Source organism: Pteropus alecto, unplaced genomic scaffold, assembly GCF_000325575.1.
Source record: "Pteropus alecto unplaced genomic scaffold, ASM32557v1 scaffold86, whole genome shotgun sequence".
NCBI lineage: Eukaryota > Metazoa > Chordata > Mammalia > Chiroptera > Pteropodidae > Pteropus > Pteropus alecto.
In genome coordinates, this window is record NW_006442109.1 from 15,697,776 (window position 1) to 15,710,939 (window position 13,164).

The window sequence follows — 13,164 nt, forward strand, 5'->3', positions numbered from 1 at the left end:
ACATTCCTTCCAAGTTACTTCACCTCAAATTTTATTGTCTTAGTCAGTTTAACCTACGAGACCCATAGACTGGGTGGCTTAAACAACAAATATTTTTTTTTCTTACAGTTCTGGAGGCTGGAAGTCTGAGCTTAGTGTGCCAGTGTGCCTGGGTTCGGGCGAGGGCCTTCTTCCTGGCTTGTAGACAGCCTCCTTCTCACTGTAACCTCACGTGGCTAGAGAGAGCCCTGGTTTCCTTATCTCCTTTTAAGGGCACCGATCCCAACCTGGGGACTCCACCCCCATAACTTCATTCAAAACCAATTTCCTTTTGAAGGTCCCACCTCCAAATAGGGCCTCAACATATGAATTTGGGGGAGACACAAAATTCAGTTCATAGTAACGATTTATCTATCTCCTCCACTTGCTTTTTATTTCCACTTGGGGAAAAAAATAACCACTTCCGCTTGTGCATAAAATAATATTAAATTGATAAAATCAAACTAATTCAGAAGTATTTAAATTAAAAGAAAAAAAATTCTCTTTATCCTAGCCCTCAGAGATAACCAGTTAACAGGTTGAAATACATCCCTCCAGAATTATTTTCAATAGGTCTTTTTTCCCCCTAAAAGTGGGATTATATTATATATACTAAAGTGTTTTTGTCCACTTAAAATATTCCATTTATCTTTGTACGCCAATGTATAACTCATGTTTTTAATGACTATATAATATTCCATTGTACAAATGTGTCATAATTTAAACAAGCTTCTATTGATAAGACGGTTGTTTCCAATTTTTCCCCATTAAATGAATATCCTTATGTGTATATTTGTTTTTCTATCTCTTAGCACAACCATCTAAAAGTTGGATTATTGATCATAGAATATATGTATGTGTGTATGTGTGTGTGTGTGTGTGTGTGTGTGTGTATGTGGTATATATATATATATATATATATATATATATATATATATATATACACACATACACACACACTTTTATATATTGGTTTTAAAGTACATATTTCTCCAATTCTTTTCAATATTGATTATTGTAAACCCTTTCATTCTTTTCCCAATCTAATGGTTAAAAAATAATATTGTTTTAGTATGCATTTCTTTAGTTAATTGTGAGGCTGAGCATCTTCTTTGTGTTAGTTGTTTTTCTGTCCTTTTATAATTTTTTTAATCTATGTCTTCTACCCATTTTGAATCTATAATGTCCAACTTTTTGGTTATCAAGTTTTTGTCATTCTTTCCAATATAAGGATGTGATTCCTTTATCTATTATATATAGCAAATAATTTTCCATTAATCATTTATCTTTCACTTATAATGATAGTGTTTGGCTGCCATATAAAAGTTTTAGAAAATTTATGTGCTTAAGTCCATAAATCTTTTCTGCATGATTTCCAACTTGGTATTTATGCTAAGAAAGACCTGCTGCCTCCCCCCAAATTACAAAACTATTAAACTTTGTCCTATATTTTATTCCATTATTTTCATGATTTTACTTTTTGCACTTAACGTTTTATATTTTCTAGAATATATTATGATGTATAGAGTAATGTGGAATTCTAATATTTTCCCAAATAGCTTGACAAGTTGTCCAACATTATTTGATTTGAAATTCCATCTCTCCTGTATAAAAATTTCCCAGAAGTAAAATCATGATTTTAATTACTTTAGTCTTGCTATACTTTTTTATGTCTTTCTGGTAGAGTAAATCATCCTTATTATTATTTTCAAATATTTATTAGCTAGATGAACTTTAGAATCATTTTTTAAGTTCATTCTCCTCTCAGTTATAATTAAGGAAAAAGTATTAACTTTATAGATAATGTTATAATATTGAATTTTCCCATTCAGAGATATAATTCCCATCTCTCCATTTGTTCATCTTTTTTATGTTCCCAAGTAGTTATATTGTTTTTCCACTGGATCTTGAAAATTCTTAAGTTTATTTCTAGGTATTTTAAGTCATTTAAATATGACTTAAAAATAAATAAGTCATATTTATTTTTAGAGTTAGGATGAACTATACTTTTTAATTCTATTTTCTAACTGATCACAACAAGTAAAACTCTATTTCTGTGTGTATGTCTTTTATCTGCCTCTCCTTCTGTTCATTGACTCACCCTGTATATCTGTGAGAGACAAATCTTTTTAAAACATGATTTAATTACAACATTCCCTTTCCTAAAACTCAATGATTCCCCGTTCTCTAAAAGGTAAAGTCTAAAGTCCCTAAACTGATACTCAAGGTCTTCCACAAATCTGGCTCCTCCATACTTGCTCAAATCTGCAAGTCAATACTCTCAACAAGAAACACTCCATTTCTTCTGGAAGGGCCCATATAGGTCCCAGAAAGTGCCCTATTCATTTCTGCCTACAAATCCATTCTTGTGGTATCTTTTCACCTAGAATGCCCTTCCTCTGCTCCTCTTCCCATCTAAACCTCATCTTTTGAAGGCCAAGTCCACTTTCTAATGCATTGATGAATCCTTTCTTCACAATTCCATTAAACAGTAAAATCTACAATCAAATGCCTATACCACTCCTGACGTGAACTACTCACTTAGCTCTTAATCATATACAGTTTTTTATCTTTGCGTGTGTCAGTGTGTATGCACACATGTGTTTTTCTCCCCAAACAGAACTCTTCAAAAATAAGAACTATGTTTTATATTTCTTGGCATGGCCTAAAAGGTTTGGCACAGCAAACATCTGTCATACAAATAAATAAGCTTTCTCAAAATTTTCTTCACAGCATGGTATGCTTTGAAAATGCCTCAAACTAAAATAAAACTTGGAAAGTTTTCAAAATTAATTCTAATGTTACTGTAATGGGGTGTGTCTAACTTGTAATATGTGGTATGACATTCAAATTTCCCTGTGGTCCTTCCTCTTCAGAAATCCCTTCAGTTAACATCACATTCTGATGTAGCCATTTTTACTCAGGTACAATGGTGCAGGGGAATTTTTACATGACTAAAGGAATAAACCTTTAAACATTCAGCTTAAACAAAATTTAGCAGTAATGTGCATAACAGACACTCTATTATATCATTCCCCTCCATGTCCTGAGACTCACCCCATCTATAGCCTCATCTTGGTCAGGGGATTTCAGGAGTGAGGTAAGGAATGGTTATGTCTTAGAGAATGAGAGAGGTGAGTAAGGATTTGGGAAATGGTAAAAGAGAAAGTGCAGAGCCCCATCAAGGTGGTCCTGTCAAATATTGTGCTTTAGAAATGTCATCTTATTTTAATATACAGTACTCCATTATCATGAATTAGGAAAACCTATCTGTCTTTACCAAACATACTAATCATTTCACAATAAAATTATCATCATAGAAGTACAATTTAATAAATATGTATGGACAATCAAGTATGGACAGGATGTTGGAACTTTTTAAATAGTTCTTCACAATTTATCAAACATAAATTACTTAATATTTATTTTCATAAATTATTTATTCTGTATCTCAAAATAATGGAGTAAAGTAAAAAGGATAAATTCAATTTCTTGTTACTTGCCTGTTTCTCACTGTAAATACCTGGAGGGTTAGGTATCTATTAATTGGCTGTTAGATATCTATTAATTGGTATGCCCGTGAAGCATGATCTTTGAATAAACTCATGTAGCATTAGCGGGTAAAAAGAATCCTCACTTTACGGTTGAGGAAACTAAAGTCCAAGAAAGAGCAGTGACCTGTTCAAAATCATGCAGTTAGTGGGAGAACGAGGATTCAAATTGGAACCTTTGGACTCTGGATCCACTGCACCTTCTACCATCGCTCAGACACAATGGAGAAATCTCATTTTGTCACAAACTGAAAGGAGATTTTGGCTTATGGATATATTTTATTTAACTTTTCCTAGGGTTTTTTTTTTGTTTGTTTGTTTGTTTTTAAAGAGTATACTATTTCACAGAATGAATATAGTATAATTGGAGGAAAGTTCCTTTGGTACAATTGCAGCTCTCCGTGAGAGTAAAGCAGAGGGCTCAGTTCTGCAAATGACACATGGCATAGGTGGTCTCCACAGCCCCAGCCATGTGCATCTCCCAATCTTACACAGGCTGGGAGCGATCTAGTGTAAATTCATCTCCAGAACTGCAAAAAAAAAAAAAAAGCCCAAAAGCATTTGCCCTGCTGATAGTGAATTGGTAACAGCTCTGCATAAGGCAGTTACTATTATATAACTACAACTTAGTATTCCAGAAGACTAAATTATTCATCAGCTTGGGGATCAGGGTGAGGAGTCTTATGACTCACACATTAATAGTTGACTTAAAATTTAAGACATCTATTCCCTTTAAAGTCCATACTTCATCCCACTAGCAAGGCTTTTGGATATAATATCTTGAGAAAGGCACTGAAAAACCCTCAAATCTCTCAGCTACTGGGATAGGAGTCCATTGCTTGCTTTTTGGACTCTACCAGTGGAGAGTCCCAAATGCCTACTGGTTGTTGTATAGTAGCCCAATGTGCTCTCCATACAGTCCTGATAATCTGGGAAAGCCTTCTTGTTCTAACATTTAACTATCACTCTTACAGTTGCTTATATCGTCAGTCATGTCAATAAAAGTACTAAATCAGGAAGCATTTTTTTCAGTCTTTTGAGATCGTGCTTCCAGGCGTGTCCTCTGCTTGGCTCAAATGAACTCTAATAAACTCTTATAAAAAATTTTTTTTTAAGTGCTAGATCAGAAGGCTTTCCTTCCAGAAGCTGCTCCATAAGTTACAATTCTAATTGCTCTATTAAGCACAGAGTGCATAAGAGGTTTTTAGAGCTCTTTTTAAAGTAGCCCTCTTCTTCTAACTTGGTTTTTGTTGTAGCACAATGGGGAGAGACAACAATGGTCATTAATTCATTTCCCAGTAAAGGACAAAATAAAAGGTTACCTTTACCTTATTCTTAGAGGAAATGCGGCATCCTAATCTAAAGAACTTCCAAGAGTCTATGTCCATAACTTCCAGGAGACTCCCATGAGACACTGAGGCACACATGCAAAGTAAGTTTCCCTCGTCTCTTGAATCCACCAAGGGTTTTATTATTAATACAATTAAATTTTTTAACTTATTCATTGGTGAAAAATACATTATAATGACCCCTAGAAATTTAAAAATAAAATCATATAGTTTTAAATAGACCATTATCTAGGAACTCACTACAGAATAGGCCACTCACTGGCAGCAAAATCTTTATCCTTGGTAGTGAGTTAAAGGCGTGTTTTGAAATGACATATTTATCAATGGAGTACACCCTCAAAACACCTCTAAACATCTTCTGGTTTAATATAAAGAATCTGGAGACTAAGATAGTGGCTACTCATATAGACCTTTTACAGATTAAGCTCTGAATAACAGATTAAATTCTCACATAGCTGAGCTGCTTTAACAGTTGAATGGATCAAAATAACTAACCAATTAATGATCACATAAACTAGAGAAAAAATTTAAAATCAACTCCATTTTGACTGAACAATCTGAATTAAATATAGTCATAGCCAATGCGTACTCACTGAGGGGAATTCTCGCTCTGTGACTTTCGTGTCCTCTATGATCTGAGTTCATTGATTCATTGACTTTCTGGGTACAAAGACGAAGATCATGTTTACTTAAACATTTGCTCAGAGAGACTTTGTTTAAGGGAAAGTGTGTTGACTAAATGAAGCAAGGTCACTTTTGTTTTTGTTTGTCCCATGACATCAAAGTGTTTTTGACTATTGAAATTTGGTATGTTACTAAAGAACATGAAGGAAAATATTGAAACAAAATGACAGTCAATTACATTTATCAAATGAGCATTCAATCTATCATTTTAAAATAACTATATTTGATACATGGAGAGAGATAAAGTGATGTCTTAAAAGTGGTTTTAATCCACTCTCTGAAAACATATTGTGCATATTGCCTGTATCATCTACAGTATGATATATTGTTCTTATCCACACTGATTCAGTTTAGTTCAGCAAACATTTTTGGAGTATACAAGTGCTTACACTGTGATAGGTCTTGGGCACATGAAGATTAATGAAAAGCAGCGTAGGCCTTCAAAATGATCTCAGTCCTATTAAGAACTGGTAAATTTGGTAAATGTATGAATGATTGAGCTGAGTAAACTCTTAGTACATAGAATTCTTGGAACTTCTTGCCCCTAAAAAGATGTTAAAGGGGAAGGCTAACTCCCCTATGAAAGGAGATTGTCCTTTGAATGGAATCAGCTGAGACCCAGGATGTTGTCTTCAGCTTTACAGCTCTAAAACTTAATTTTATCATGTCACCCAAATTTGACTAGACTCTGGAGGACTAACTCAGTTACCATATTCACTAGGTGCTGACTAATAAATGAGATGTCCATTTATTAATTTATAACGTGAAAAACAATATTACTCCTCTTGGCTGATCAACACAAACCTCTTTCATAGTAAAGTCTTCATATATGCCAATTTACTCTTTCAAACTTGGAAAACATGGATTAGAATAGAGAAAACTGGTGCCTTGACAACTGCTCCTTCTGCCCAGGGGCTGGTGCACTTCAAGAAATGATATGCTTCACATTCCACACTCAAGGATTCTCTCCCCAGGCTCCAGATGCTCCTGAATCTGATGACTACATCTTCTCGGCTCTTTTCATGCTCCCTTTTATTCAAATTAGTTTCTCCTTTCGGTTCATCTGCTTTGGGACTGATGTGTCCTTAGATGGTCCCTGGTTCTCAACCTGATTTTCACCCCTAGCATCTGTCCTTCAGATAACTCTTGGCACTGATCCTGCTCTTTCCCACATCTATCCCAGTAACCAGAATCCTTCTCCAGTGAATAGTCTAGCACCCCAGCCCCATTACTTTGTCCTGGATGGGATTCAGAAAGTAACCTGATTGACATACCTATTTCTACTGTGGAGATCTATCCATGGAAGGAACCAGAAAATTGTGTCCATTGCTCATGACTCCATCAGCAGATCTGGAGATCATTCCTTCTTTTGAGAGGAAGTAGCGTATGGGGTTGAACTCGCAGACCTTGGAGTTAGAGAGCTTAGGTTTCCATTTCCTCTCCACTGCTTACGGTTGGTAATGAGTTAAAGGTATGTTTTGAAATGTGGAATCTTGGACAAGTTAGTCACTGCTTTGTACCTCAGAAACTAAAATGAGGTTCTTCCTTTGTAGAAAGGGATTTATAATAGTTCAGACCTCAGAGGATTATTCTAAGGAGTAAATGAATTCTTTCATATAACACAATCCATATGGCAAATAGTAAGTACACAAAATACTTACTATTTTCTAGATTTCAAGCAGCCCCTTTTCTTTATGATAGCTCAACGACCTCAGATGTTTCACCATACAATTGAGTGGGTTATAGTTTCAGAGTAACATCCTCTTGATTTGATTCAGGACTAGATTAAATTAGATAGCACATTCATAGTTGCATTACCATCTCCCAGGTATACAACTTAGCAGCTGTTTAATCACAGAGATAACAGCTACCACTGGTTGAACACGTTTTATGTATCAGGCACCACACAAATTGCTTCATGACGATTGCCACAGGTAACATTGGCAACATCCTTGTAAAGAAAAGTATTGTCTGGCATTTCTAAAGATGACAAAATTGGGCTTCCTGGCATTAGGACATTTGCCTGGGATGGGCAGCAATTGGACGAGCCCTGATTTGAACTGAGATATTCGTAGTTCTAGAACCCACGCTCTTCTCCAGAATTTTCTATTGTCTCCCTCATAAAATTCAGAGTGACCGTTTCCTTAAGTTGTCTGCATGTTGTAAGGTCACCTTCTTACATATTCCCAAAATAATGACATAGAAGTTATGGCTCATAATCAATTCAGGCCAGATGCCTGGAATTTCCTGGGATAGCCTTGGTTGTACCTTTTGGCACTAGGCTGTCTTGCATTTTGTTTGTTTTGTTTCTGTTGTTGTTATTTTGGCACCAATTCAGGATTCCTTATTCCTAACAACAACATCAACAACAATTAACCGAACTTTTCTGTCTCAATAGCCCTCTGACTGAAAACCAACTTACTAATCTTAGAGTTAATGAATTCTTGACCTAGAGTTCCTAAAATTCCCTCCCCCTAGGGATAAAATTGGTCCTGGGATAGACTCTCTGGTAAGAGTCAATTCATCATATTCATTAGAGGAATTTCTGCTACAGGTTGAGGACATCATCCTTACACCACCTCTGTGGTTTCCATGGTGATCAAATTCCCATCCCTTCTCCAACTCCATCAATTCTTGGCTAGGGAAACAGTCCCCAAAGACTCTGTCCTTGCCCACTACCTGGAGCCTGAGTCTGACTCTGGGTTTTCTGCACACACAAGTGCTCCCCTTGGAGATCCTAAGTCCTGAAATGAACTAGGAACTTTGATTCTAGCTCCACATGGCAGGTTCTGTGTCACAGGATTTACCCCTTATCTTTTCCTGACAAGCTTTCTTGTCTTCTCACCCTCTCCATTTCTTGTTAGCACATCTTTATTATCTTGGTCTCACAGGTTTACAATTTTGGAGTCACCTTTTATATATCTCTGCTCTTCTACTGCATATTTAGCCTTCTACCATAGTATCTCTCACATTTACGCTATCTTTTCCTACCTCACTGACACAGCTTTAAACTTTTTCATTATCTGTATGAAGTATTAAAAAATAACCTGTAAACCCTGGAGTGTTTAACCTTAAAAAATAAAACAAAACACTCTCTTGAAGGTCCATAGAATTTTAACGGCTGTAAAACCCCTGAAATTAGTTTTAAAAAATACTGGTGTGGTGGTATGCATACAAGCGGTTTTTCTATCAGTCTGTCAGAGGAAGTTGTATCAGGTTCCTATTATCACTGAAACAAATTATAAAAATTTTGTGGCTTAAATTTTTTCTCTTACAGTTCTGGAAGTCAGAAATCTGAAATAAAAGTGTTGGCAAGACTGCGTTCCTTCTGGAGGCTCCTATTTCCTTGCCTTTTTCAACTTCTAGAGGCTGCCTGTATTTTGTGGCTTGTGGTCTCTTCCTTGCATCACTCTGACCTCTTTTTGTTGTCATATCTCTTACTATTCTGATCTGTCTCCCTCTCATAAGTACTCTTGTGATCCTACTGGGCCCACTCAGGATACTCTCTCCCTCTCAAGATCCTTAACTCAAGCACATTTGCAAAGGCCCTTTTGCCATATAACGTAAAAGTCACAGGTTTCAGGGATTAGAATATGGACTTTGAGGGGCCATTGTTCAACCTACTGTAGGAATCAATACCCCAAATATGTTGTCTTAACTGACTTTTTCACAATCCAGACAATTATTTCTCTAACATCACTCTCATCTTGTCATCTCCTGTATAAATTTGCAATGACTTCCTCTTACCTATCAGATCAATGCATTCTCTGAGGCCAGCATTCGAGGCCATTAGCCAGGGGGTGCCAATTGATCTCTTCAATTTCACACTCAAAGTTCCTCAGCTGGGACACTAAATCATTCCCCTGAGACTGCATTATCATTTGCAGCTCTACCCTTGTTCCTACTGTTAACTTGACAAGAATAAGATCTTGATTCACTCTCCACCACCACTGTAATTTCCTCCCGTTTTATCAAAGACCTTCCTTCATGTCATTTATCATTGATAATGCTTTCTTTTATGAAGCCTTAGAGCCATTGCTGACCAGTACTATAATTATGCATTATTCTGACTCATCCTCTAGCTGAGGATGAGTAAATGTTCTAAGGAAAAAAGTTTCTTCTACATTCTTCAAAATGCCTAGAGGAGCTTATGAATGAATAGTTCCTTTTCTCCCTTCCATTTCTCCCCAGAAAACAATTGTATATTCCACAAATACACCCTGTCTTCCATTCTGGTCCTTTCTCTGCTACCCAACAATAGCTATTCTGAAACGTGATCTATCATGTGACTTACACAAAGAAAAAAAAAGTTTGACAAAAAATTTTAAAAGTATTCAACTGAAAAAATTCTTTATTTCAACCTGTGATATTTAAAAGTTAGGCTTTTAAAGATATTTAAAAGTATTTTGCAGGATTGCTCCACACTGCCACCCTTCCCTCCCCATACATGATGGAGAAAGGGTACAATTTAGAAAAGTTTAAATTTGTATCTGCAAAACAAATGGAATATGTTGTTTAGTTATAGTGAGTTGAGAATACATTCAGTCTATCTTTTCCTCTTTCCATCAGTTGGGGATGGCCTTGTCCAAAGTGCCTGGTCAACTTATAAAATTCTCTTTAGAACTCTGGGCAAAGCCCCTTACTGGTAATAGGACTTTTCCATACCCACCTTCTCCATTTGCTTCTCCTTTTGTCTCTAACTAAATTGTTTTTCCTCTAAGAACCCAGTTTTCTTTGTGACGCTTTTCCAGTGGCTCATTCTGCTACATCCCCATTTCTGCCTGCATCTCTGAGACAAAGGAAAGAGATCGTCTCTCTTAAGTCCTCACTATTTCTATTACCATCATTCTTTTCAGTTCCAAATTCTTTGGCCACACCACCCTTCATTCCCCGGCCCTCCCCACCCCCACTTTTTTCTGTCATCCTTTGGTCACATTTTTACTTGCATGCCCCAAGGGCATCTGAAACTCTTCACCTCCCAAACTGAATTCACTCTTTTCCCCATAAAGCTTTTATTCCCTCCTTCATCCTTACCTCCATGAATGATATCCCCACCTACCGAGTCACTTCATCCAGAAACATACTTAACCTCTTCTCTCTCCTGCAAACTCTTTGGCAATCCTTCACCATGTTCTTTCAATCTTGCTCTTTTATTCTTCTAAAATTTGTCCTCTTCTCTTCAGCCCCACTGCCAGAAAAATAATCCAGGCTATCATATTTTCTTGCCTGGATTTCTACTAGAGTTTCCTAATGGCTCTTTTTCTCTGGTCTTATTCCGCTCCAGCCCATCCTCTGCACTGCTGTAAGAGTGATTCTCCAAAATACAGATCGCATCATATAATTCTCCTATAGTCCATTCTCCACTGGTTGATTCAGGCTGTGTCTCAGTTGAGGGATCAGGCCCAGTGAGATGAGGTGGAGTCTATGGGTGACTTTTCTAGGAAACATTTCCCTGCCCTTTCCAAGTGGGATGCACCAGTTTGTCCATTCTATCTTCTCTCACACATACCCTGCATATTTTTCTACCATTGCACCCATAACACTACAGCACACAGTTCGTTCACATGCCTATCTCTTCCTATGTGAAGAGACTCTCTTGAAAGCAAGGACTATGCAGCAGATGATGGGGACGTCTTGCCCTAGGTCTCCTTTGCTGACTCTGAGCTCTCCTGAAGCTGTAGCTGACAGTTATTGTGCACACTGACACTCTTCTGGCTCAAGTGTTATGTCAATCACCTTTGCTAACCAAAGGCTTTCTTCTATGCCATGAAAATTTATTCTGCGTGGCTGCAGAGCAGCTCAGAAGTGCAAAGGATGTAATGCTTTCAGGGGCAAACTTCAACCCTGAAAGGAAATCTGTAGATAAATAACTCAGCTTCCTGACCTTTGATAGGATGATTCTGAGGCATGTTTTACATGGTTACAAAGAGGATTCCCCAGAGAGATTGAACCCCGGTTGTCCACAGTGATGACCCACTCATTAATGCACCCTTTATTGGCTATTATCCCTTCCCTGTCATGCTTTCCCCATTTCTCTCCTTAAACTTCCTGGGATCACCTCCCAAGTAAACCAACTGCACCTTCATCCTTGTCTCAGGGTCTATATTAGGAGGATATTTCAAACTAAGACAGAATTTCTTATTCAACTTTTTGGCACATTTTACATGCTTAGTAAGTTTAACATATGAACAAAGGAATAAATTAATGAAGGTTGTAATGACAATAGCAGCCAGGTGGGATATTGTTTTAGAGTCAGGACTTCTGAGCAGGGATGGGACAGTGGGAAGGGAACAGTGTTGTCCTAGATGGAACCAGCAATCATCTAGGAGGAGGAGTACTATTCCAACTAAGGTCTTAAAGCCCCTGAAGGTAGAGAATCAATCTCCAAAGAGTTTATTAGGGTCCCACCCTTTCCAACTTTGGATGGGTAGACAACAATTGGATTAGTTAAACTTCCCGCATACTCCCTTGTCTTCTGCTAGCAAGTTTAATACAGTGGGGTGGCCGTTCATCCTCTCCCCATATTTATTGTCCCCCTAATTCAAGTGATCTCTTAGTCCTGGCTTTTCAGTCTTGATATAAAGGAACAAAACAACCAATGAAATGTACTAAAAGGGGGGCTTAGCCTGAACACGCGAGAATTGAGAGGATTCCGACTTAGGCTAAATAGGTTAGGGTGAAAGTGATTCTTTGACTCAGAGTCCGATTGGAGGGCGCTACCAAGGCCAAACCTAAAGCAAGCAGAAGGACAAGTCTACTAAAGAGGGTTGGGGCTATCTCAGGTGGATTTCTGCTGCCTCCGGAATGTAACTAACTCAGAGAGGCTGATCGGGAAGAGGCTCTGCAGTCCAGGTCTCCTGGTTTTCCGGGGATGTCGTTCTCTTTACCTGGGTGTGGTGGATCCAACACAGGTGATACCTACAACCTTAACAGCAGTGGGAGGTGCTAATATAACATTGTGAAGGCCAGTCCAACTCGGCTGGAGTGGCTCCTTCTTGCAATCTTTTACCTATACTTCATCTCCTGGCTAGTAGGGGTGGGCCCAATTCCCTAAGGGGATAGGAGCTCTTTCTAAAGTTTCCTGAGCGATATGGTGGAGAATCCTCCCTAAGGCCTGAAGGTGTTGGGACATTTCTAGGTCAGTCATTAATTGAGGGTCTTTTTTTTAACTTCCCTATCACTGGAGGAGGTCTCCCGGAAAGGATTTCAAAAGGGGAGTAGCCTGAAGGCCTTGGGGTGCATTGTGTGCAGAGTAGAGCCAAAGGCAGCCAAGTCAATCCAAGGTAACTGGGTTTCCTGACAAAGCTTAGCTAGAGTAGTTTTGAGGGTCTGGTTCAGGCGTTCAACTTTCCCTGAACTTTGTGGCCTGTAGGCCGTGTAGAGCTTCCATTTGATTCCCAGAGCTTTGAACAGAGTCTGGACTATCTCAGACACAAAGGCAGGTCCATCGTCTTGTTTTATAGAAAGGAGTAGCCCGTATCTTGGAACAATTCCCCTCAATAAGGCCCTAGCTACTTCTCATGCCCATTCAGTGCGTGTAAGAAAAGCTTCAGCCCATTCGG